This window comes from Podarcis tiliguerta, assembly GCF_965153285.1.
Source record: "Podarcis tiliguerta genome assembly, chromosome: 6".
NCBI lineage: Eukaryota > Metazoa > Chordata > Lepidosauria > Squamata > Lacertidae > Podarcis > Podarcis tiliguerta.
Genome location: NC_139539.1, coordinates 90098480 through 90124796, shown reverse-complemented (window position 1 = coordinate 90124796; position 26317 = coordinate 90098480). Strand labels below are relative to the sequence as shown.

General features: G+C 44.5%; 1 protein-coding gene across 2 annotated transcripts in view; it reads right to left on the bottom strand.

The window, feature by feature from the left end:
- The window catches only part of NIBAN1 (niban apoptosis regulator 1), a 101838-nt gene that overhangs the window by 58390 nt on the left and 17131 nt on the right, over positions 1–26317 (bottom strand). The gene's annotated exons all lie outside the window — the stretch shown is intronic.

Below are 26317 nucleotides of genomic sequence, written 5' to 3'. Positions count from 1 at the left end.
GCAGTTCGAAAGCACAAAGTGCAAATAGATAAATAGGTACCGCTCCAGCGCGAAGGTAAACGGCGTTTCCGTGCGCTGCTCTAGTTCGTCATGCTGGCCACATGCTGGCCACATGAGCGCTGCAACCCTAGAGTCGGTCACGACTGGACCTAATGGTCAGGGGTCCCTTTACCTTTAACAACTGCACACATGGAGCCTAAGTCACAGGGGAAAGCAATTTCAGGAGGCAGATCCGAGTGGGGAAATGGGTCGAGAACAGCATTCATCCAGTCATTTGTTGACTTCTATCCTGCCTTTTTTCACAAGGTGAATTCAAAACAGCTTACAGAATAAAACACCATATGGAGCATAAAACACATCCAATATAAAACTACCCAAAAAAATCCTAAAGGTCTCACCCACCCACACAGATACCATTCATGGAGGTAACATTGCAAAAGTTAATGAAGACAAGGAAACAATTAAAAGCCATCTGGAACAGCCGTGGCTTTGCCAGATTATCTGGAAGAGTAAACTATGAAAGGGTTAAATACACTTTCTCCCCTGCTGCTGCTCTGGTTAAAATCCAGAGGCTGATTTTTTTTTTGGGGGGGGGGGGAGCACAATTAAGATTTCATCACACACATCTGCAAGTAGCATGTACTTTCCAGAGTTTGTATCAAGGAGTTATTAGATCAGAAAATTCACTTTTGCCATGAGCTGACAAGAAGTAAAAAGGTAAAGGTAACGGACCCCTGACCGTTAGGTCCAGTGGCGAACAACTCTGGGGTTGGGGTGCTCATTTCGCTTTACAGGCCGAGGGAGCCGGCGTTTGTCCGCAGACAGTTTTTCCGGGTCATGTGGCCAGCATGACTAAGCCGCTTCTGGCGAAACCAGAGCAGCACACGCAAACGCTGGTTACCTTCCTGCTGGAGCGGTATCTATTTATCTACTTGCACTTTGTGCTTTCGAACTGCTAGGTTGGCAGGAGCAGGGACTGAGCAATGGGAGCTCACCCCGTCGCAGGGATTCGAACCACCGACCTTCCGATCGGCAAGTCCAAGAGGCTCAGTGGTTTAGACCACAGCGCCACCTGCGTCTAAGACTACAGGAAGTTGTCTTAGGCAAATCCTCTCCCACCCAGGCACCAGGGAATCTGGAAGACTGCAAAAAATCTACCTTACAGGATTGTGAAGGGTTGTTCAGGCACCATAAATTGCCATATAGAGGGGTACCTCGGGTTACATACTCTTCAGGTTACATACGCTTCAGGTTACAGACTCCGCTAACCCAGAAATAGTGCTTCAGGTTAAGAACTTTGCTTCAGGATGAGAACAGAAATCGCGCAGCAGTGGCGCAGTGGCAGCAGGAGGCCCCATTAGCTAAAGTGGTGCTTCAGGTTAAGAACAGACCTCAGGAACGAATTAAGTACTTAACCCGAGGTACCACTGTAAAATGTTACACACGATTTCTATTTAAAAGTAATCATTCATATGAATAAATATATCTGGGCAATCAGAGGGTAAAATTTTAGAAGTAAAATTTTGGGGTTTTATTAGCAAGTTCTCCAGTTTCTGAAAGCCACACACACAAAGCAATAATATCCATGCTATATTCTAAAACTTTGAAGGTGTATCTTTCTTTGGTGCTCAGTTTGTTAATACAGTTGCCGCTCTCACCGAAACTCCTCCATAGGTTCTCTCGCTTGCACACATTTGTCAGCTCTGTCCATCAGCCTTCTGAAAGGGTTCTCGGCTTTTTTACATATGGAAAACATGAAGCTGCATAGTTTATTGGGATTTTTTTTTCAAAGAGACATTACTACATCTGGCCGCTGTTTACAGTATTTCTTCCTTGCAGCTGTTTCAAATTGTTTAAACACTTCCATTGTGCTCTCTCTCCCCTTGTTATTTGGGTAGGCTCCACATCCTTGCATTTTACGGCAGAGATAATTGAAGGTCGCAGTGCTTTCTGCATCTCGAGTCTCTCTCTCCCTATCTGTGGCTCAGCGGTAGGAAAACATCCCCATCTGTTATTGGTCGCAGGCCATTCCTATGGTAACCTCAGCATTTTAGCACATGGGGAAGTAGCATGATTAAATGAATGCATTTTCATTTATCAGTCTCTTTAGTAGCCTTATAAGGAGCTCTTTAAAGGTAAAGGTAAAGGTACCCCTGCCCGTACGGGCCAGTCTTGACAGACTCTAGGGTTGTGCGCTCATCTCACTCTAGAGGCTGGGAGCCAGCGCTGTCCGCAGACACTTCCGGGTCACGTGGCCAGCGTGACGAAGCTGCTCTGGCGAACCGGCACCAGAGCAGCACACGGAAACGCCGTTTACCTTCCCGTATAAAGCGGTACCTATTTATCTACAGTGGTGCCTCGCAAGACGAAATTAATTCGTTCTGCGAGTTTTTTCATCTTGTGAATTTTTCGTCTTGCGAAGCACGGTTTCCCATAGGAAATGCATTGACGGTTTCCCATAGGAATGCATTGACGGTTTTAAGAAAAAGGCGCAAGACGTTTTCGTCTTGTGAAGCAAGCCCATAGGGAAATTCGTCTTGCGAAGCAACTCAAAAAACAAAAAACTCTTTCGTCTCGCGAGTTTTTCGTCTTGCGAAGTACCACTGTACTTGCACTTAAGGGTGCTTTCGAACTGCTAGGTGGGCAGGAGCTGGGACCAAACGACGGGAGCTTACCCCGCCGCAGGGATTCGAACCGCCGACCGTGCGATTGGCAAGTCCTAGGGGCTGAGGTTTTACCCACAGCGCCACCCGCGTCCCTAAGGAGCTCTTTACTATTAGCAATTATTCATTATTACTGATTTTTCTTTTGATCCCCACCTTCCAACAATAAGCTCCATTAGGATTGGCTTGGCTTTGCCACAATGGGCAATGTCCGCTTAAGACAAGGAGATTTTAGGCAGCATAATGTTTTCGCCTTCCATTCTGTAAAACAGGCCTCAAGTCGCTCTGAATCTCATTTCCACGCTTTGTGTTTGTCTTTTCCTGAGCGGTGGGAAGTCCAGAGCAGCCGCTATGGTTTCCTTTGGGGCAGAGAACACTTGGGAAATTTATGATCTGTGCAATCATCTCGTTTATTCCCAAATGTGCAGGAAGCGATGGCAGAAGGGATTTGCAGGCAGGCAGGCGGTCTCAAAGCAACACTGTGAAATTCTAAACAAACACCCCTGCTGCCATACTAAATATGCTTCTTTGTGAACAAATTTCCCTCCCATACTGCAGGTGAATGTCTTTCGAGACACATTTCAAGGGGGCTTTAGATAAAAATATTAGACAGGTTGCTCAATTGCCAAATATCTATCATTCACCATCAGCAACCAGGTTATAGAAAAAACTTGAGAAAGGGCCAGGTCTCTCTGCAGAACAGAACAACATGGCTGAAAGAGATCTACTCTAAGTAATACTTTGTTGAATACCACCCCTTGTACTAAAAATGTCACTGTCTCAATGGGCAGCCTATGGAACTACTTTCCACTCCATCAGATGCTCTTGACAAGAATACAGTGGTACCTTGGTTTATGAACTTAATCTGTTCCGGAAGCGTTCTTAAACCAAGGTGTGCTTTCCCATAGCAGTGGGGGGCTCAATTTACAAATGGAACACACTCAACAGGAAGCGAAACATGTTCTTATTCCAGGGCAAAGTTCACAAACCAAAACACCTACTTCCAGGTTTGCAGCATTCTTAATCCAAGTTGTTCATAAACTGAGCTGTTCTTAAACCAAGGTACCACTGTACCGGCATTATATCTTTCGTTTTGCAAAATAGCTTCCTGCAACACTTATAATCTACTTTCCAAGCACTGGAAATGCCAAACAAATAGATATAAATATATTTGTTTCTAAACACCCTGCTATGCTTTAAAACAACAAGAAAAATGTAGACAGACCCTCTGAAAGAAGCAATTGGGCTGGCAAAGGGGAAAGATGCTTCCCTCTCCTTCTATCCTCTGAAGCAGAGCTCAAAAAGAAAGGAAGAATGGACACCAGAAAATCAGTTCCCTCAAGAAGCTTCTCTGTCCACATGAACAAGGGCAAACATCTTTAAGCAAACTTGGTTTTACCAAGTTTTACCAAGTTTCCACCTGTTGCCCTGTGCTGTTCATATTCAAACATTATTGAGGTATAGGGGTTAACACTGCACTTTCCCAGTCAGAACGAAGACAACACGGAGAGCTTTTCTTTTTGCCTCATTCTTTAAAGCTCTGTGTCTGAGTGCTTTCATTAATATTATTTGGCCCCGCCATCTTCCCCAAGAAAACCCACTCTTTGCCGCTGAATTGGAACAAACAGCAATTTGAGTTTTCCGTGACTGACGTTTGCTCCAATTCAACAGTAAAGAGCAGGTGGATGAGTGGAGTCATGGAGGAATAATGCAGAGTTCTCTTACGCTTTGCATCTTAGCAAAGAAGCTGTCCAGTGAGCAGAGGTTGCTAGGAAGAAGCTCTACGACTCTTACGATATAAGCTAAGAGAGTCCAGAAGCAAGAGCTATGTAATAGGAAATAGTCAGGAGAAGCCTCACTTTAACGGTTTACAGAAGATAAAACAGATAAAACAAAACAAAAAATGTACAACCCTACTTTAAACCATGAGTAAAGTACTGTCAGAAAGTGATCCTGTCAGATTGTGGCAGGGTGGGATAAGGAAAAAGCAATCAAGAGTTTCCCTGCTACTGAAGCAAATGAGCAAGCGTGACCTGAAAGCTTTGACAGGGGTCAGGGAATACCATGTTATCCATCTGGTCATCTGTAGTTAGGACACTCTGTCACTTCCTGCTCTGGCTAAAACTGGATGATGGCACACGGGCGAAATTCCTCCATGATATGTATCCTTCAATTTTGAGGACTGGAATTATATGTTACGTTCAACGAACACCGATGAGCCACACCAAAGGGAGGAGAAAGCATGTACAATAATAATGCCCCTCTACGTATTGGGAATGCGTTCCAAGGCATGAAGTCCTCTACCAGTGAGAAAAGTAAAGGATTCGCAGCCCATGAAAGTGTTTATTAAACCAAAGTAACTTTGCAAAAGAATATGGCCCGGGAAACAAGAGGTTTACTCATTCTTGCTCATGCTTTGTTTTTCTTTAGATTTCCAAAAACTTGACAAACGAGCTTCCTCCTTATCCCATTTCCAAATTTAGTCCTGATTCTTTGGTATGGATGTTAAGAGTTGTTTGAGGTGAAGCTAAGCCAAGTTTTTCCATTAGTCGGCTTGGCTGGATTAATTGGAGCTAGCCTGGGGAGGGAAAAGCAACGCCAAGAGGCGAAAATCTCTTCTGGGGGGACGATGGCCAGAGTCCAAGGGGGAAGAGCCATAACTCCATGGCAGACAACATGCTTTGGATGAATAAAAGTTTCAGGCTCAATCTTCAGCATCCCTCAATTGGGTTGGGAAATGACTGTCTGAAATGGGCTCTCCAGGCCTTGTTTCCTTTATGAATAATTATTAAGGTTTTTCTAATTATAACTTAAATATCCACAAAGTCTCCTGCAGACATTAATTGAAACAAGTCCAGGTATGTATTTTAGGGCACTGTTTTGTGAAGTATTCTCTGCATTTCCCCCATGCTTTTTGAAACTCTTGTCTAGAGTGATCTCTAATTGTCTCTGTTAATCTAGCCAGTTCAATATACTCTAACAGTTTATCTTGCCATTCCATTTTTGTTGGCACAGTTTCTTTTTTCCAATTTTTAGAAATTAGGATCCTTGCCGCTCCTGTGGCATAGAGGAATATTTTCTGATCTTCTCTTGTTATACCTGTGTCCATTGTCCCTAGTAGAAAAGCTTCTGTATTTTTCATAAAGTTATACTTAAACATTTTTTTAAACTCATCATATACAGTGGTGCCCCGCAAGACGAATGCCTCGCAAGACGGAAAACCCGCAAGACAAAAGGGTTTTCCGTCTGCAGAGGCGCTTCGCAAGACAAATTTCCCTATGGGCTTGCTTCGCAAGACGAAAATTGACGAAAATTTTCGGGGGGGGGGGGTTCCGCTCCAAAACCCCTTTTTCTGAATCGCTAAGCTGCTAAAAGCATTTTAGCAGCAAAACCGCTAATCCCCCAAGCCTTAAAAAGCCGTTTTCAGCCCTTAAAATGTCAATAGCGCTAATAGCGCTACTCCGTCAATGGGCTTGCTTCGCAAGACGAAAAAACCGCAAGACGAAAAGACTCGCAGAACGGATTCTTTTCGTCTTGCGAGGCACCACTGTAATGTGTTCCAGAAGCTTTTGATTTTTTCACAAGTCCACCAAAAATGTATAAGTGTCCCCTCTGTTTCACCACACCTCCAACACAATTTGTTTTCGTCTTATACATTTTAGCTATTTTGATAGATGTTAAGCACCATCTATAAAACATCTTGATTAGGTTTCCTCTCAATACTTCACAGTATTTAAATACACCAAAACACACCTCACCAGAGATGAAAAAGCAGCTCTAAAAAACAGCCACACCAACTAGCTCATTTTTGACGGCTGAAAGCATGCGATACACCCATCAATGCAAGATTCACATGAGGAGAAAATCCCGTGGGTGGGATTAAATATTAATCGCTTTATTAATAGTTCAGATGATTTGGTCCTGTGGTGATATAACTGAGTTTTTTCCTTCCTCCAAACCAGGCATAGGCAAACTCGGCCCCCCAGATGTTTTGGGACTACAATTCCCATCATCCCTGACCACTGGTCCTGTTAGCTAGGGATCATGGGAATTGTAGTCCCAAAACATTTGGCGGGCCGAGTTTGCCTACGCCTGCTCCAAACACACTCAAATATTGGTCTCTCCTATTGCATGTGCAGAACAGTGTATTGCTATACTAGGCTGCGGTTTTTACAGCCTTCCTTCTCTTTATTCTGATTTGTTAGCCTCTTCCACCTTGCTCCTTAAAACAAAACAAAAACAAATAAAACATGGCTGAGTCATGAGTCACATGGGCTGATTGCTTGCATCAATAATCTACAATATAAAACTGGGGCAGCTGCTGAATTCATGACATTCTTCCCCCTCCCTGAGCGATTTCATTCCCTGTGGGCTGAAAGCATGAATAAAGTTGCCAGTTTCTTTTCTGCTTCGACTCCCCAGCCTTTAACAGCAGCCGGACACAGAAACAGCCAAAGCTTCTTCTGTCACTTTGATTTCTTCCCCTGGTACCTCCATTGCTTAAAGAGGAGTAACAAAGCAAAAACCACAATCCCATCAATACCGCCATTTTTTTAATATATATATTTTTGCTGCTGCTCTAATAGATGTAGTTTAGAAAACAGCAACACGTTGGCTGTGGCGTGTGTGCGCTTGCTTCACGTGGCTGAACAGCTACAACCTGAAATTCTAGATAGACTCATTTTCTGCCATTTATTTCAAAATGTACACGGTGCCTCATTTTCACAAGTGTCAACGGTAAGTCCCTATTTCCTAGCAGAAAAGGTGAAGTCATACAGGCGGCGGCAGCAGGTGGGGAGAGCTGCCTACCACTGCCGTAAGCAAACTGCATTGTAAGATTTTGGCTTCTTGTAAATCTGTTCTTGGGAGAAAAGCAATGACAAACCTAGAAAGCATCTTAAAAAGCAGAGACATCACCTTGCCTACAAAGGTCTGTATAGTTAAAGCTATGGTTTTCCCAGCTATGGTTTTCCCAGTAGTGGTGTATGGAATGAGAGCTGGACCATAAAGAAGGCTGATTGCTGAAGAATTGATGCTTTTGAATTATGGTGCTGGAGGAGACTCTTGAGAGTCCCATGGACTGCAAGAAGATCCAACCTATCCATTCTGAAGGAAATCAGCCCTGAGTGCTCATTGGAAGGACAGATCCTGAAGCTGAGGCTCCAATACTGCGGCCACCTCATGAGAAGAGAAGACTCCCTGGAAAAGACTCTGATGTTGAGAAAGATGGAGGGCACAAGGAGAAGGGGACGACAGAGGACGAGATGGTTGGACAGTACTCTCAAAGCTACCAGCATGAGTTTGACTAAACTGCGGGAGGAAGTGGAAGACAGGAGTGCCTGGTGTGCTCTGGTCCATGGGGTCACAAAGAGTCGGACACGACTAAACAACTAAACAACAACAAGGTGTAAATTACAGCCTCCAGGGATTCTTAGGGATTCATGTGCTTTAGGTTTATCGCCTGTATGCATAATCTGTAGTTTAGATGTAACCCAATTCCAAGGCTTCCCGACTACAAGAAAGAAGATTCCACCTAAACATTAGGAAGAACTTCCTGACAGTAAGAGCTGTTCGACAGTGGAATTTGTTGCCAAGGAGTGTGGTGGAGTCTCCTTCTTTGGAGGTCTTTAAGCAGAGGCTTGACAACCATATGTCAGGAGGGCTCTGATGGTGTTTCCTGCTTGGCAGGGGTTGGGCTCGATGGCCCTTGTGGTCTCTTCCAACTCTATGATTCTATGATTCTATGATTTATTGATCATGATAATTTTCTTAATTTTTGGTTCCACACTATCCCATTAATGCCAGTGGAAGTGATGGGGCAATGTCCATTAGCACACTGCTCGCTCCAAAATCTACATAAACCATGATAAGTCAGAAAGTCTGGCTAACCATCACATGCGAGCTCCGCCTCTCTCTTATCACTGCTGGGCCTTTGCTGTGGCTTGCGTCTGAATACTTCCACCCATGTGGAAAATCCATCAGGATAATGAAAGCCAAGTCCAAATTTTATCCCCTCTCCCGCTATTATAGAGAAATTCTTCAACCAATCTTAGGCCCGTGTGCAACAATCAGAGGAACAAGATGTATTTTCTTTTCCAGTACTCAACGAAATCCAACAGCTTCTCTGAAAGTGCTGCCGCAAAAGGTTCTGCTCACTGAAAGCAAAGCTATTTGGTTTCCTCTTCTAAAAATGTGAAGTTAAGTATGAACACACAGCAGCCCCATAGGGGTCTAGCATCTTTAATACAGTGGTACCTCAGGTTACATAGGCTTCAGGTTACATGCGCTTCAGGTTACAGACTCTGCTAACACAGAAACAGTGCTTCAGGTTAAGAACTTTGCTTCAGGATGAGAACAGAAATCGTGCTCTGGCGGCGCGGCAGCAGCAGGAGGCCCCACTAGCTAAAATGGTGCTTCAGGTCAAGAACAATTTCAGGTTAAGAACGGACCTCCGGAACGAATTAAGTACTTAACCCGAGGTACCACTGTATGTCCTTTTATAAACGAAGGGTCCTACAAGTCTTGATTCGCTGTTGATGGGTAGATTTCAGATTCTTGCTGAGGTTCTAGCAAGGCGCTTCATTGCTCTTTAAAATGACATTCTAAATCGACTTGCTCTCCGCCTCCTCTTCCCACACTTATTCACTAGGGCGTCACAGAATGCGAGCCTGGGCTCTAATTCACGCTGCATACAATATCATCACCCTTTCATTTTTGTTATGCGTGCTAGATTGGAAACTCCCCAGTCTTAGGAATGTCCCACAAGGGTGAGAATCGCTGCTTTACCCTGGGCAGAAAGCCAAGCCAAGTTTTTGCTATAATTAGAGAACAAGTCTTGCAGACATGGTTTAAGTGAAAATAGACCAAAATTGGTCAGATTCTAAACCTCCTCACTCCTTTCAAGTCAAGAGAAAAGTTACAGTCTTTGGAAGCACATGCATGCCGCTCCAAAGAACCAAGACCTAAAGGGCAAAGGGGTTCCCTGGATGGCTAGGGGAAGCAGTAAACAAGCACCATACGGGACACATTCACACACGGTGCCAAGATGTGTTTCAGTGCTCCATGGAATGAGCCCAAGCAAAGCATCAGGTTTGTATACTTCCCCTCATTCCACATGATCAGGAGAAAGTCTCTGGCATGGTTTCACTTTTACTTAACCCTGGGCTTAGTGTTTGCATTGAAACCAAGGATTCTGGTTCAGAACAAACTCTGGTTAGTTTAATAAGCCAGCTTCCAAACTATGGTTTGAGGTTGGTTTGTGATGAGCAGATGCTACACACACACATACAGACACAGCTTTATTGAGGTCTATGGACCCAAAATACACAGTACAGTGGTACCTCGGGTTAAGTACTTAATTCGTTCCGGAGGTCCGTTCTTAACCTGAAACTGTTCTTAACCTGAAGCACCACTTTAGCTAATGGGGCCTCCTGCTGCTGCCGCACCGCTGGAGAACGATTTCTGTTCTCATCCTGAAGCAAAGTTCTTAACCCAAGGTACTATTTCTGGGTTAGCGGAGTCTGTAACCTGAAGTGTATGTAACCCGAGGTACCACTGCATTGAGGTCTATAGACCCAAAATACACAGTACAGTCGTACCTTGGAAGTCAAACAGAATCCGTTCTGAAATTCCATTCAACTTCCAAAACGTTTGGAAACGAAAACACAGCTTCTGATTGGCTGCAGGAAGCTCCTGCAGCCAATCGGAAGCTGCAGAAGCCCCATCGGACGGTTGGGTTCCAAAGAACATTCGCAAACCAGAACACTCACTTCCAGTTTTCCGGTGATTGGGAGCCAAAACGTCCCAGTACCAAGGCGTTCAGGATCCAAGGTACGACTGTACAACAATAATAAATAATAATCAACAGTTACTAAGGTGTAAATTCAGCCTTGCTAGCCAACAGAGGAGCTTTAACCTGTACATACTGATTTCTGGTTTTTACGAGACCAGGGAGAAGAGATGTTGGAAGAAGATTGGAAGAAATTTAAAGACTATTTACAGAAATATTATAAGATTAATGAATGTTAGAATGACATCGGATTGAGGTTAAAAGGTTATTAGCAACAAAGTGGTGAAGGAGTATGGAAAATTCGGGTTAAAAGGTGTAAAATTAAAAGGTTTAATATATTAAGATATTAAGAAAGGATTAAGATATATTAAGATATTAAGATAAAGATTAAGTTAGGACAGAGGGAAGGGATTTGCTGATTAAATATTTGAACTGGAATACAGTGAGGGGAGGTGTGGGGAAGTCTGGGAAATAAGTAAACGCAAGGAATATTATGAAAATGGATTTTTTTTAAATTTTTTTCTGTGCTGTTGTTTTTGTCTTTTTGTATTTTTCTTTTGTTTTTTTTTATGTAAAAACCTTAATAAAACTATTATATAAAAAAAAGATTTCTGGTTTTTACTTCCTCTCAGAAGAATTTTGCCACAGCCAGTGTGATAGCATCAAAGTTATCCTCAAGGAGGACCTTGACATGAAATGAGTCAGCCATTTCAGGTTGTTCTGTTAGTATAGGATTGATTAGACGCTGTCTAACCTGTTTATACAGACTACAATGCAATGTTTAGGGAAGCTTTTAATGTTTGATGTATTATAGTATTTTAATATTTTTTTGGAAGCCGCCCAGAGTGGCTGGGGAAGCCCAGCCAGATGCGTGGAGTATAAATAATAAATAATAAATAATAAATTATTATTATTTATGCAATAAAATGTGTTCCACACATTCAACATCCTAGGAGCATGGGCACAGCCTATCTTGGTATGGGACACCAGCCAACCTTCTTCTCAGCACTTCAGAAGGGGAAACATTTAACTTGGCTGTAGAAAACAGACGGCAATAGTTAGATACGATCAAATTCTTAAGGTAGGGAGATAACAAAAAAAACCTGTTTCAGATTACCGGGCAGAAGGAATGGGTGAGAAATCTGATTCAGTTTGCATTTAAATGCCCATCTACCAAATTTTGCACTTTCTGAAACAATACAGGAACCAAAACACAGCTATCCTGCAGCCTTTGCACTTACCTGAATTTTGCAATGCAAATAAAGTCTGCAAAATGCATATATTAGGGGACACTGAGCATTAAATGAACGGATTTGTGAAAATAACCTACAGAAATACATTACATATGGGGAAACTGCTTGCAACACTGTGTGCGTTACTCAAAAATACATACAAAAATGCATTTATTAGGAGAAATTCACGGTAAAACATTGGTGGATTTTCATGAGGACAGCAACTGTGAATTGCTGCAGAAATGTGGAGAACTGAATTTAAGATTAGAAAAATGAGAAACAGAGAGGAATTGAACGTAGCACTAAGCAGGTCTCTCAGTTGGTGCAAACATTTTCAATTGCCTGATGGGATAATCTGCCCACACACTGTTCTGGGGGGGGGGGGTTCTCTCAACATCCCGTTAAGCCAATTTGGGGGGCACAGGGAGTGTGTAGGGGGAGGAGAGGGGAAGAAGCCCTGTTGCACTAGTGGACGTCCCTGCATGGGCTTCCACTGGCCAAGGTTAAATCCTGCCCTAAAAGAACTGAAATGCGACTGATACTTCCGTCTCTACCTGGTAGTTCAGTAAACAAGAACTGGCATAGTACTCAAAATCTGGGAAAGAGAAGTTCCATAGCCCAGCATGGGCAGTAAATCCTGAGGAGATTTCACCCCTCCCATATCTAAGAATCTCCTGAGCAGTCTGCTGATTCTGCAGAGAGGAGGAGGCGTGTTCTGATATCTACATATTCTGCTCCGGCACCACAGTCAGTGTGTGAGTCGGTCAGTGAGAGAGTCAGTCAGGGAGAGAAAAAGACTGAGTGTTATCTCTGTGTAGATAAGGTCGCTGCAGAAAGCAGCTGTAACACTCAGTGAAGTCCAGCATCTCCATTTGTATATAGTTTGTATAGTACAGTAGCTGTTAGTGAATAAAAGAAGATATTCTTCAGCGCTGTCGTCCGAGTGATTTATGCTCTGCTGTACTCTGCTGTACAACGACTGTCTTCTTGTTGAAGTGATTTGCGGTGCTCACAGCTCTGAGTTGTGAGTCCACAGCACTTGGACCTGTTCCTGAGAGAAAGGTGGTCTTCTGAAAGTGCTACCCAGCTCGCCTAGCCCAGTCGGGGCTGAGTGGATGAGTCCAGTTGGTGACACTGGCTCAAAGGCGATGCTGACAGCATGGTTTCAGTTAGATAGCTAGAGTAGACACGTACGTGTGTGTGTGTGTGTGTGTGTGTGTGTGTCCAGAACATTTCTGGTACAAAAAATTTCAGGATATTTGCTGGAAGCCACAGCCCATGCATAGATTGCTAATTATGCCATGTGACCGTCCTGTTGTGAGGGTGCAAATCAGGGATGCGGGTGGCGCTGTGGTCTAAACCACTGAGCCTCTTGGGCTTGCCGATCAGAGGGTCAGCAGTTTGAATCCCTGCAACTGAGTGAGCTCCCATTGCTCTGTCCCAGCTCCTGCCAACCTAGCAGTTCGAAAGCACACCAGTGCAAGTAGATAAATAGGTACCGCTGTGGCAGGAAGGTAAATGGCGTTTCCATGCACTCTGGTTTCCATCACGGTGTCTCGTTGCACCAGATGCGGTTTAGACATGCTGGCCACATGACCCAGAAAGCTGTCTGTGGACAAACGCCGGCTCCCTCGGCTTCAAAGTGAGATGAGCACCGCAACCCCATAGTCGCCTTTGACTGGACTCAACCGTCCAGGGGGCCTTTACCTTTTTACCTGTTGTAAGGGTGCAAATCAACTTGAAGGCCAGAGCACATGTGACCACCCTGATATTGTTAAATACACAAAGCATCCCGAATGCACAATAAAAAGGATGTCCAGAGGGAACGTGGCTTAGACTGGATTTCTCATTCTTTTGTGTTGTCTGTAAACCTCTCACATGTGTGCAAAAACAAAAAAAGACCTGTACAGTGGTACAGAATCTAGATGCAATCTGGCTGGCCATTGAAAGAACACGTTGTGGGACCAGAGTCCAGGAGGACTCTTCTTATGTAATACTCCTATGTTTGCACTTCCCTTTTAAGAGACTAAGCCAAGACAACACTCCTTTCAATGTCAAGCCCTCTCTCCAGATGGATTCTCCCCATCTGAATTCGTCTGAATGAATCGGACAGTGCCAAATTCCTCCTCTCCACTACAGCTCCTTATGCATGCAAAATCCATCTCAGGCCATCTGTATTTCCTTGTCTTGTGGAAGAAAGATTGGTCACCTATTTGCCAAATAATGAGAGTTGCGCACACAGGGGAGAATTGCATAAATATAGCTCTGGAACAGTAACAACAGCACAGCTTCAGCTGGAGCAAAGGGAGCCAAATAAAGAGCAGCAAATTTGGCTCTGCCGCCATGTTTTTTTGTTTTAAAAAAGGCACATACAGTCAAAGCACAGTAAAGAAAGGAAACTTTGAAACACTCCAAGACAGAAACTAACTGGGGAAAGGGGAGGCAGGATTCAAAAAAAAAAAAGGTTGCCAATGTCCTGTCTCACATCAGCTAGGGTGCAGGCGGCCCACCTGGTTTTAGAACACTTGAGATTGTTCAATAACCCTTACAATTTGCAGTTTTTTCCGCTGAACTCCCAATGGAGTTTATGTGTAGTTTGTTGGTTCCTGAGGCCTGTACCACCATTCCTAGATACTTGTAGTTTGTGACTTGTTCTAATTTATCGCCTTGGAGTTCCCAGCTTCTAAGCTTTGGTTTTTCCCCAAAAGCGAGCATCTTGGTCTTTTGATAGTTGATTTTGAGACATTCAGATTCACAGTATGCTGCGAGCTTTCTTAGTGCTCTTTTGAGTCCAATGGGGGTTCTAGATAGAATTACCGCATCATCGGCATATAGCAGGACCGAAATATGCCGATTTGCAAGCTTCGGCGGGTGGAGTTCTGAGTCATTGAGTGCAGATACTAAGTTATTTAGACAGCAATTAAATAGTAGAGGGGCTAATAGGCACCCTTGCCTGACTCCTTTGAAGGTTTTAATAGGGTCCGTTAGGGGTTCTAGGCGGCTGCACCTGACTCTAAGAGCCGTGTTGTTCAATAACCCTAAAACTTTTTATTAAAGGAATAGAGAAGGACACATGGCACATCAGTGGTAGAGCACATGTCTTGAAAATATTAAGTTCAGCTCCTGGCCTCGCTAGTTCAAGACTTCAGTTTTCCCAGGAGAAAGACGTCTGCTCTACCCACAAGTTTTTACTGAGTAGCAGTCAGAAAAGGGGAATACGATACAGTGGTACCTCGGGTTACATACACTTCAGGTTACAGACTCTGCTAACCCAGAAATAGTACCTCCGGTTAAGAACTTTGCTTCAGGATGAGAACAGAAATCGTGTTCCAGCGGCACGGCAGCAGCAGGAAGCCCCATTAGCTAAAGTGGTGCTCCAGGTTAAGAACAGTTTCAGGTTAAGACGGGACCTCCGGAACGAATTAAGTACTTAACCCGAGGTACCACTATATATGGGATGTCGAACAGGGAAGTTCAGCTGGAGAGCAGGGGGAAAGAAAACTCTGTATAAAAACTAATGAGCTGTGCATCAGGCAAAGCATGTTCTCCTTCATGAAGAGCACGTGTTGCGGTGGGGGCCGCCAGGACACTCCAAAGTTGTGGGGCGGGCTAATTGATCGTTGGCCACTGATGCGATTGGGGCTTCCCTTGTTGTTGGGAAGAAGTTAATGTTGCCATTTGTTGATTGACTGCCAGAAATGCTAAAACTCTTTGCACGAGGCTAGGGCTTCCTCTTTTCGACCTTGCATCGGATTGCCCGTCCCCCCTCCCTAGAATAGGGTTGTTCGCTTTGACCTTGCTATGCCTGTCATGGGGTCGTCTGCTCTTGGGGCAGGGGCCCGGTAGGAATTTTGTCCATCTGGCTGATTGGCTGGGGCCATTTGGTTTTTGCCTACTGCGTAGCAAATCGTCACAACTTGTGAGGTTGCGGTTAGGCATTGGTTTATGGTTTGGTTGGTTGAGGGGAAGTGGTTGAGTGCCTGCCCTTGGTAGGTTGAGTGCCTGCCCCACTAATGCTGCTGCTGCAAGGGATTCCGTTAAAGGAATTGGGGGCTAACTATTGCTTGTCCACTCTGTCAAGGGGGCTCGGGCCATAGCAATGAGCTCCTGGTTGCATTTGGGGTGAGGGCAGGTTCCCTGCTCCACGTAACCTCCAAGTGTATTCCCCTGTTCTGACTTTTGCATCGTGCAGAATGTCAGTCTGTCCCCCATGGTGGGGGCAGATAGTCGCAACCAATGCCTAAGCAACCCCTCACAAATTTGTATTTCAATAAAGTTGTGGCCAAAATTATGCCAAAAATCTTAAACAAAAAATTCTGTGTGATGTGTGAGTTATTGGGGTGGCCCTGGGGACCTCGACACGCAAATTTCGAAATCCCTTTGTCATCCAGATTGGAATAAATCTGTCTATGTTCAGAGCACTGTTTCCAGAGCAAATAATGTTTGCCACAACAAAGATCTTAGCATCAGGCCAGTTTAGTTCTCTTGAGTTTCCTTCCTGTTTTTCTCAGATGCTCTTTGTGGCACAGTGGTTTTAGCAGGGCAGTAGTTGTGGCGGTATTGCCACAACAGTGCTTCCTAAAGTGGGGTGTGTGAGTGACACTCAGCTGCAGTGGAAGGAAGGCTGTTAGTCATACTGAAAAATATTTTATGGAACTGCCCCTAATTTGCACATCATTGTCCCCTGTGCATACCCTATACGCATTCCATGTGCATAATACAATTTAAAACATTCCTGGGCACAATGGGAATGGCAAATTGCTAGGGGCTGAGCCCTTTGCCCTTATAAGAGCACTTAGGAACAGTTAACTTTTAAGGGACAGTTCAAACATGCCAAGTCATCACCTGATGCCTACAGCATCAAATGATGGTTTATGACTTTAAAAATGTAAGCAGAAGTCCTATGTCAGGGTCAGTTCTAGGATTAAAATGAGCCTCTTAGGTCGCTGCCCAAACTTACTGCAACACAAGGCTAGGCAGCCAGCATGGCAAATTACCGGTACAGTGGTACCTTGGTTGTCAAACGCCTTGATTCTCAAACTCCAAAAACCGGAAGTAGGTGTCCCGGTTTTCAAACGTTTTTCAGAAGCCAAACATCCGATGCGGCTGTCAGCTATGGTTTCAGGAGCACATGCGCCAATCAGAAGCTGTGCCTTGGTTTTTGAATATTTCAGAAGTCAAACGGACTTCCAGAACTGATTAAGTTTGGTGCTTTTGTTTTTGTTATTTATTTTGCGTTTTTGAGGCTTTTTTGCTCAATTTGTTTTTGTGACTGTGTGGAACCCTGTTCAGCTACTGATTGATTGTGTGGCTGTGGAAATGGATAAAAGCCCCTCATCCAAACAATGACTATCAACAGCGCAGGTAAGAAAAAAAATTAATTTTAACTTTTATCATCATCTACAATACTGTCTTATTTATTTTATACTACAGTACACGGAACCCAGTTCAGCTACTGATGGATTGTGTGACTGCAGTACATTGTTTATTGCTTTCATTTTATGGATCAATAGTAACATTTATGTTAAATTGCTGTTTTAGGGGTTGTTTTTAAAAGTCTGGAACAGATTAATTCGCTTTGCATTACTTTCTATGGGAAAGTGTGCCTTGGTTTTGGAACGTTTTGGTTTTGGAACGGATTAAGTTTGAGAACCAAGGTACCACTCTATTAGGGAGTTATAGTCCAACAACATTTGGCAGGCTGAAGTTTGTCCAAGAGATATGGGGAAGAAACTACAAGTGGGAACCTTTGGCCATAATTGGCTTTCCCAACTGGCTGGTAGCATTCCCATTTCCCAGGCTGTCTAAAAATTCAATCTGTGAGTTGAATGGTTTTGGGGGCATGGAAGTTCACACCCAGGAAAACGGTAGTTGGAGTTAAAAGGTAAATGGACCCCTGACCATTAGGTCCAGTCGTGACCGACTCTGGGGTTGTGGCGCTCATCTCGCTTTATTGGCCAAGGGAGCCGGCGTACAGCTTCCGGGTCATGTGGCCAGCATGACTAAGCCGCTTCTGGTGAACCAGAGCAGTGCACGGAAATGCTGTTTACCTTCCCGCCGGAATGTTACCTATTTATCTACTTGCACCGGTGTGCTTTCGAACTGCTAGGTTGGCAGGAGCAGGGACCGAGCAACAGGAGCTCACCCCATCGCGGGGATTCGAACCGCCAACCTTCTGATCGGCAAGTCCTAGGCCACCCACGTCCCAATGTTACTCGGCAAATTCAGAGCAGAGTTTGAGGATAAGCTAGCCAAGAGAAAAAAACTCTGAAAGCTACAGCACATTCTGGCTCCCAGTGAGTCACCAAAAACCACAGGAGAAGCGATGTTTCATGAGATTCTTATTTTTTACTCAGTAATAATCATAAATAAATGAGAATAAAAATGTGCGCCCCACCCCCGAGACCATTCCTTGTAACTATCCAACCTCCCAAAATTCCAACACCTCTTGCGATGGTTTGACCCCTTTCCATTTTAACAGTACAAATTCTACAAACACCCTCCATAGCTCCTCAAAATCATTTACTCCTGCATATTCCCCATCTTACCTTAATGGCACGTGTTAATTTATCATTAATAGCTATATCCCACACCTCTTTATACCATGCTTCCATTTTATATTCTGCTTGCCCCTTCCACTTCCTAGCTATCATAATTCGTGCAGCTGTCAATAAATTTGTGAGCAAGTCCTTCGTAGCCTGTGAACCTTCCAGCCCATCGTAAATTGATAATAATGCTACCTTGGGACTTTTGGTCAGCTTTAATCCAGTGATTTTTGTTATCTCCTTAAACACCCCTTGCCCCCCCCCAAAAGCAAATATTTACACCCCCACCACATGTGAACATAATTCCCTGTTTCCTGGCATCCCCTCCAATATAACACTGAATATTCCTTGTTTATTTGATTTAATCTGACTTGTTTCATGAGACTTTAAAAGCATAACAACAACTTTGTACTTGCTTCAGGAGCTTTCAAAATGCTCAGGAAAAAACTCAAATTTGTAGTGTTCACCAAAAGACAACAATACTGAAATGCTAAAATCTATTATCAACAAGCCCGGGGCTAGAGTTTAGTAAGCCTCAACCAACATAAATTTAAGATTATATTGCATACTGCTCAGGGGGCCTAAATTGTCGCTCGCTCTCCCAAGTCATTTCCCCCGAATTCTAGATCTCTATTTGGCATCAGAAAATACACTATAGGAAAAACATTTCTAATCGCCATAATGATAGTTTTAGACTTTTAACATTCCACAGTTATTGTAACAGGAAAATGGTCTTAGGCTAGCCAACAGCTGGAAAAGTAATTGGCTGATCCTAGGAGGAAAACTATATTGGTTTTACAGATGTCACCATTCTCCTCTTTCTAAGTGGATTAAATTGCTGATTGCAGATGGAACCTTAGGTTACAAAACTGGATTTTTCAACCTTAGCTAGCACTGGAAAGCTTTAAAGCACGGCAAAGTCACAATTTGGATCCAGGTCCAAATTTTGTATAAAACCAAAGCCCATTTCAATCTAGCATTGCTTTACATCCTTTACAGTGCGTTTGTTTCTCCAACGGGGCCATAGCCCAGTGGCTCCTCACCTGTCTGATTCTGATTCAGGTTAACTTTTGCTAAAAGACGAGAAGCCTTTTTATCAGGCATTTCAGGCCAAGATCTGCCAAGAGAGAAGAAGAAACTTTTTATGTACCGGTATACAACAACTGCGGCCAGGATGCTTCTAGCGCAAAGATGGAAAACCGATGAAATACCGACTTAAGGAAGAATGCCTACAAAAACTGATGGAATATACAGTAGAACCTCTACTTACGTCCCGCTCTACTTAGGCCCGTTCCAAGTCATAACCGCGGCAAACCCAGAAGTAAACACTGGGTTTGCCGTGATTCGCACATGCGCGGAAGCGGGCTGCCGCCGAATGTGCATGCATACAACAGCGCTTCTACCAGCGACCCATTTCGCCATATGGAAGGGTGTCCAGAACGGATTGTGGTCGTGAGTAAAGGTTCCACTGTACCAAAATGGCAAAGCTAACAGAAAGACTTAGAGACAAAGACAACAGAGAATTTTAAAAAGATCGGGAACCATTTACCGTATTTTTTGCTCTATAGGACGCACCCAACCATAGGACACACCTTGTTTTAGAGGGGGGAGAACAAGGGGGGGGGGAAATCTCCCCCTCTCTGCGCAGCACCCCTTCAACGAAGCGGCAGGAGAAACAGAGCCCCTTCCATTTCTCCTCCCACTTTGCTGAAGGGATGCTGCGCAGCTCTCCCTCTCCCACATTGCCTTCACCTTATGTGAAGGCAACCCGAAGCCTCCAGAGCACAGCGGGAGTTCCCCACTGCTCCCCGGGGCTGGCGGTGGGGGAAGCCCGGCTTTCCCCCGCCAGCCTCAAACAGCAGGTTGGGGAGCAGCGGAAAGGCTGTGGGAAGAGCAGACCGGGGCTGGCGCGGGAAGCCTCCTGCAGTTTGGTCAAACTCATGCTGGTAGCTTCGAGAACACTGACCAACCATCTTGTCCTCTGTCGTCCCCTTCTCCTTGTGCCCTCCATCTTTCCCAACATCAGGGTCTTTTCCAGGGAGTCTTCTCTTCGCATGAGGTGGCCAAAGTATTGGAGCCTCATCTTCAGGCTCTGTTCTTCCAGTGAGCACTCAGGGCTGATTTCCTTAAGAATGGAGAGGTTTGATCTTCTTGCTGTCCATGAGACTCTCAAGAGTCTCCTCCAGCACCCAGTTCTCCCCAATATTGTTTCCCCTCACTGGAATCCGGAAGTCAGTTCTGTCCCCAAGGCGGGGGGACAGATAGTCCTAACCAATGCCTAAGCAACCACTCACATCCATGTATGTTAATAAAGTTGTGGCCAAAATTATGCCAAAAACCTTAAACAAAAATTCTGTGTGATGTGTGAGTTATTGGGGTAGGGATGTCTTGGGGACCTCTACATGCAACAAGCCCTGATCATACCAGTTTAAATTACTGGGTGAAGGAAGGATGCGGTACGTCTTAAGCTGGTGACAGAAAGCAGCAACTTTTTCATTTTAATGAAGAATGTTCCATACTGCACCACACAAAACTATTTAATGTGTGGCTGGCAAGGAAGGGGTGCTGTGAATATGCCACTGCCATGCCTCTCCCCAAACCACACATGCCAGCGGCAACATTGCCCGGAGTCCAGGTCCACAGTACCCCCCGCCCAACCAACCCCTTCTAGACGCTTGGCAGCATCTTATTTCTGAGGAACAAAGAAAATGTCACAAGAGAAAGAATGGGGCTGCCAACTTCTTGTTTTCTTGCTTTGCAATGCTCATGAGGCGGCTTCCGCAAAGGAGAATGAGAGGGTGGTCCACTGATTTTCCTACCCCCTGAAAATCTTCCCTCCTGGGCAGATTTTTATTTTCCCACTTAGGGTGGGTTCTGGAACTGGGCTAAGAAATGTAGATTTGTAAGAGACAGAATTGCTGGATGAGAAAGAACCACTCTCCCCATCTCTCCTGTCCTCCCCTGTATTGTTCCCCCCCACCCCATCACCTTCCCTCTTGTATTGGCAAAATGGGATTGCCAGGGGCCGGGGAGGGGGTGTACATTTGCTGAGATAATCTCTTCAGCTACCTGATTATATAGGATGCATTTTTATTTGCTTGCATTCCAGCCAATCTTACTGCAGAAGGCAAGGTTCAGCGGGACTTAAGATCCTTTAGAATCCTTGAAGATTTTAATCTGATTAACACTATTCCTTAGGGTACGGCCCTCTGCTGCTCTTCTGTTAATGAAACTAACACCTGCTAGAGCCGACTCTTACAGGAAAAGCAGAATATTTCAGTTGACCACATTTCCTGTTGCAAAAATATCAGGCATGCAATGTGGGGAGGGTAAAAGCTTAATAACTCTCAAGCCGCAAGCTCTTACTCAATTTTACCACACAGAATTATAACTCACACAAGATATGCTTTGGAGTATTTGTTTACACTGAGAAGCCCACTTGTATCCAAGTGCAACTTATGTGAGGGTGAATTACGCTCGGTTTGGTGCAGCATTCATGATGGAGCTTCGCATTTTCCTTTCTGCAACCAGGCAACAAGTAACAAACAAAACAAAATGCATCATCGAGGACTCCATAGCATGGGTCAGTATAACCCAAGACCACATAACACCAGTCTTACATTGGCTCCCAGTACGTTTCCGAGCACAATTCAGAGTGTTGCTGCTGACCTTTAAAGCCCTAAACGGCCTCAGCCCAGTATACCTAAAGGAGCATCTCCACCTCCATCGTCCAGCCCAGACACTGAGGTCCAGCTCCGGGGGCCTTCTGGTGGTTCCCTCACTGCAAGAAGTGAGGTTACAAGGAACCAGACAGAGAGCCTTCTCGGTAGTGGCGCCCGCCCTGTGGAACGCCCTCCCACCAGATGTCAAGGAAATAACAACTACCTGACTTTTAGAAGACATCTAAAGGCAGCCCTGACTTTTAGAAGACATCTAAAGGCAGGCCCTGATGTTGGGAAAGATGGCGGGCACAAGGAGAAGGGGAAGACAGAGGACGAGATGGTGGGACAGTGTTCTCGAAGCTACCAGTATGAGTTTGACCAAACTGCGGGAGGCAGTGGAAGACAGGAGTGCCTGGCGTGCTCTGGTCCATGGGGTCACAAAGAGTCGGACACGACTAAACGACTAAAACAACAACAACAACAACAAAAAGGCAGCCCTGTTTAGGGACGTTTTTAATGTTTGATGTTTTATCATGTTTGTAATATTCTGTTGGGAGCCAACCAGAGTGGCTGGGGAAACCCAGCCCGATGGACAGGGCATACATTACTATTTATTTTTTATCTCAGTGGGGTGGTATTGATCCATCTATAATTGTTATGGCTGAAGATAGGCCATTTCTAGTGGCATCCCACTGTTGAAGCTGCTGGGAAGGTTTAATATTGCACCTTCCGTGCTGCCTGCAAATTCTGTGCCGCCAGGGCTCGCCCAATACATTTTGTCACCTGAGGCGAACCACAAAATGGTACTCCCCTTCCCTGCCAGGGAAGAAGGGGCGAGTGAGATCTACATTGGGAACTGCTGCCCCTGTGTGGATCCTGCCACCTGAGGTGGCTGCCTCATCTCGCCTCATAGTTGTGCCGGCCCTGTATGCTGCTATTATCCTAGAATCCTATGCCAGAATTTTAGGTGCAGTGCAGCAGTTTGGCGAAGCCATCTGAATTATTTTAGCACCATCATCCTCAAAGTGAGACAGAAGAAAGGAAGGAGTGCTCCACATATTGATGCAGGAAAGGGAATAAACTCTGTATCCTTTCCAATTCTCACTGAAGCATATTATGATTGGGCCAGGGGGACCGGAGGCTAGAGTAATTCTTATGTTTTCAGGTGTATGGCCTCACTTTCTCTGTTTAGGATTCTTATCTCTTAGAAGTTTGCATCAGATCTCAAGGTTTTCGTTTGGCTGGTATGACTTTGCTCTTGCCTTCTCCAATGTTGTTTCCTGTGTCAAAGCTCTGGATGCAAGTCCAAGTTTGGCTGAATATATTTCCTGTGGGCTTTTCCAAGTTTAAGGCTATTAAGAAAGTTAGGGACGCGGGTGGCGCTGTGGGTTAAACTACAGAGCCTAGGACTTGCCGATCAGAAGGTCGGCGGTTCGAATCCCCACAACGGGGTGAGCTCCCGTTGCTCGGTCCTAGCTCCTGCTAACCTAGCAGTTCGAAAGCACGTCAAAGTGCAAGTAGATAAATAGGTACCGCTCCGGCGGGAAGGTAAATGGCGTTTCCGTGCACTGCTCTGGTTCGCCAGAAGTGGCTTAGTCATGCTGGCCACATGACCCGGAAGCTGTCTGTGGACAAACACCGGCTCCCTAGGCCTATAGAGCGAGATGAGCACACAACCGCAGAGTCGGTCACGACTGGACCTAATGGTCAGGGGTATCTTTACCCTTATTAAGAAAGTTAGGAGGGAGCGGGTGGCGCTCTCGTCTAAACCACAGAGCCTAGGGCTTGCCGATCGGAAGGTCGGCGGTTCGAATCCCCTCGGGTTTTGCCCTAGGTTGTGCATGTTCAGACATGTTTTGCACTTCCCATCACGTAATGCCCAGGGCAATACCCGTCTTTGAAACAGGATGTAAGGCTTAGCTTTTATGAAGCGCCGTGGAGATTAATCTAAGGCTTAATCATTAGTCCTTTTCATCTTCAGGTATAAATATTTTAATCCACCCACAGATCTGAATAAGTTTAAAAATAAATAAATTGGGAGTTCCCTTTTAGATGTCTTAATAAACTAGATGAGTGGCAGGAAAACAAGGTGCTTGAGGGGTATTTGTTGAAGTGATATAAGACGCTCAGCTGTAAACTGTTGCTGCATCTCCTTTCCTTCAACATGGTGCCAACAATTAATTCTTAAAGCAATTTCACCCATCATTCAGCATCCCCATTCAGAAAATTCAAATGTAACCCCGAGTGCAATAATGTCCTCCAGTTGAACCTAATAAAACAGAGCTGCATATGAACTGGGGCAGATGTATTCTGCAACTTAGGTGCAGAATAACCGTATTTTTTGCTCTGTAAGACTCACCTTTTCCCTTTTCCCTCCTAAAAAGTAAGGGGAAATGAAGCCACAAATTAAATGCAAGATATTGCTTCTGTTTTGAACTAAACATAATTACTTGTTATGTGGTTAGGGCTGCATACAGGCCATAAACCTAAAGCACATGAATCCCTAAGAATCCCTGGAGGCTGTAATTTACACCTTGTTGTTGTTGTTTAGTCATTTAGTCGTGTCCGACTCTTTGTGACCTCATGGACCAGGGCACACCAGACACTCCTGTCTTCCACTGCCTCCCACAGTTTAGTCAATCGCATGCTGGTAGCTTCGAGAACACTATCCAACCATCTCATCCTCTGTCGTCCCCTTCTCCTTGTGCCCTCCATCTTTCCCAACATCAGGGTCTTTTCCAGGGAGTCTTCTCTTCTCATGAGGTGGCCAAAGTATTGGCACCTCAGCTTCAGGAGCTGACCTTCCAGTGAGCACTCAGGGCTGATTTCCTTCAGAATGGATAGGTTGGATCTTCTTGCAGTCCATGGGACTCTCAAGAGTCTCCTCCAGCACCATAATTCAAAAGCATCCATTCTTCGGCGATCAGCCTTCTTTATGGTCCAGCTCTCACTTCCATACATCACTACTGGGAAAACTATAGCTTTAACTATAGGGACCTTTGTTGGCAAGGAGATGTCTCTGCTTTTTAAGATGCTGTCTAGGTTTGTCATTGCTTTTCTCCCAAGAAGCAGGCATCTTTTAATTTCGTGGCTGCTGTCACCATCTACAGTGATCATGGAGCCCAAGAAAGTAGGTGCCAGGAGGTGATGGGACCAGTGGCCATGATCTTCGGGGGTTTTTTCTGTTGAGCTTCAAACCATACCAAACCAATTTACACCTTACAGAACTACAATTCCTCACACCCATAACAAACTGCAATCTGCAGTATTCTTTGTGGAAAGCCATATGCTTTAAACGTATGGAAAGCCAGACCGAATAATTAAACATGGTTTGAAGTTGACTTGTTTCTAAACCACAGTTAACACGGACCATACTTTGTCTGGGTTCAAACACCACAAGAAAGGTCTTTCCAATCACCTCCTCGTTGCCACATCAGAGGAGACAGGAGAATGCAAGCCGAGGAGCCTGTGTACAGTATGCTAAATTTACTGTCATGTGGAAACCAGGCAAACGACGCAAAGTTAAGCGAAATAGATGCAAAATTGCTTACATTGCACAATTTATATTGAATGCAGAATTCAGCTTTCCTTGGAACGGAAGTTTGACCACTCTAACACATGCTTCCTAGAAACAACCCTAAACTTCCACCCACCAAAAAAAAAAAAGCTGAGTTTGTTGAAAATCTTATTTTCAAATACAAAATTTACAACTAAGCCCCCCACCCCACCCCCAGATCTCACAAACAGCAAGTGAGAAGGTACAGTAAATCAGTTTCTCAGCTGTATCACTTCAAACTGTTTCCCTAGAATAAAACCATTCTCCATGCTGGCAAGTTAAGTTTTCTATACACATGGATTTCTTTTGCATGGCACAATAGTCAAGTCATGAGTATCCCTTCTTTCATAGCTCTCTAGGAAAGCTGTGTCTGAACTTCAGTAAAGGAACTTATGAAGGCTGTCTTCTGGAGCACACCCCCCCCCCAAAAAAAACAGAATAGGGGAATTTGATATATAGGCCTAGGCCTATTGAAAACATATTGTGATCTGATGCTCAGGCAGATTTTCAGAACTGGTTTTGCCGCAGAAAGAAATCCAAGAGCTCAGAACTATTCCCTATTTTAGAGACTCCACACGGAGGACGCTCCAGCCAACTTCGGAGTGGTGAAGGCTTCATGAGCAATGTTTGCAATCATCTTGCCATGTGCACCAGATAAACTACATGGGAAGTTTTATCATAATAATAATAAAGTAATAATAATTTTTCATTTATACCCCACCCTTCCCGGTTCAAAAACCGGGCTCAGGGAGGCTAACAACAAATTTAAAACAATTATAAAAGCAGCATAAAATACAGTATAATAACATGAATAACAATAAAATTCAAAAATCAATTTAGCGGAAATAAGCATTTCATAATCCCCAGGGC